Below are 1,540 nucleotides of genomic sequence, written 5' to 3' on the forward strand. Positions count from 1 at the left end.
TTATGCATCTTATTTTGCTTAGATCGCGACGGTAGCATTATAAGATGATCCCTCACATTAATATCAAGATAATAAAGTGTTCTCCCCTCGTATGCACCGTTGCACAGTTCGTCGTTTCGAAGCATCTCGTAATGATCGGATGTGATAGACTCAACGTTCACATACAACGGGTGTAAGCCATGTTGCACACGCGGAATACTTGGGTTTGCTTGATGAGCCTAGCATGTACAGACATGGCCTCGGGACAACGGAAACCGAAAGGTTGAACACGAGTCATATGGATGATATGATCAACATGTTGATGTTCACCATTGAAGCTACATCATCTCACGTGATGATCGGTTTTGGTGTAGTGGATGTGGATCGTGTACCACTTAACAACTATGAGGGATGTTGTATTAAGTGGGAGTTCATTAGTAATTAGATTAAAACATGAACTAATTATCATAAACATAGTCTAAGTAGTATTTTGAATTAATTTGTAGTATTGGCATCCGTTTTCTACCAAGCGCTTGTCTTATAATTGAGATAGAAATACTGTTAAAATCCGACAAGAAACTTTACGGACTGGTACCGTATTGTTAAAGAATCAAGAAATGATTAAGTCCTATTGCAAACTTTTAGTAAACCTCACATTGTTGATTCAAAGAGCTATGGTTTCAATTAGTACCTAAAGTTATCTTGTCTCCGTGAAACTTGAAGTTCAAATCTGTTTGAAAAGTAACGAGCTGAAAATTTTGTTTTCAGAAATAATCAAGGTATGAGATATATGTGATATCTAAGACCTTATTGCAAGATGATAGAATATAATTTGGTGAGACTACATAAACTCATAAGTTTTATGGGAATGTAGGAAGGTTGAAGACGCAAGGCGTCCCAATCCTCCAACTATTGGGGCACTAACGATATTCGCATATCCATGAAGTGATCGTCCTTAGTATGCACCGTTGCTAAGACTCGTCGTTTCATAGCATCACGTGATGATCGGGTGTTATAGATTCTACGTGTGCATACAACGGGTGCAAGCCAGATTTGCACATGCGAATACTGAGGTTATACTTTACGAGCCTAGCATGTACAGACATGGTCTCGGAAAAGTCGTCATGATATGATGGATAAAATTATGAGTGAAATTGTTCATCATATTACAAAGTTACTAATAGTGAAATCTGAAACACTTGTCATATGATGATCAACTTCAAAGTAAGAACCTCAAGGTTATTGGTATTTGACCAACAAACCTAGAAGTTATTGAAGGTGAAGTATTTTCTGAATAATGAGGAAAGCTAAAAGAGAAACTACAAAAGATATTTTGGCAGAAAGAAAAGAGAAGACTAGAAAGTCTAGCTCAGGTGTATATACATGATATACATGTTATGGTTGTATTCCTAGTTTGGTCACACAATGAAATTCTTGGGTATTAGTACCATATTGGTTGGTATGAAATGTCATACAAAACAACGCAATACAAGAATACAATGGCCTAAGTGACTGACAAGGAATATGATAGAAATGCACTTCTGGAACAAAAATAAAGTGT

The sequence above is a fragment of the Lolium rigidum genome, chromosome 2 (genome assembly GCF_022539505.1).
Source record: "Lolium rigidum isolate FL_2022 chromosome 2, APGP_CSIRO_Lrig_0.1, whole genome shotgun sequence".
Lineage (NCBI taxonomy): Eukaryota > Viridiplantae > Streptophyta > Magnoliopsida > Poales > Poaceae > Lolium > Lolium rigidum.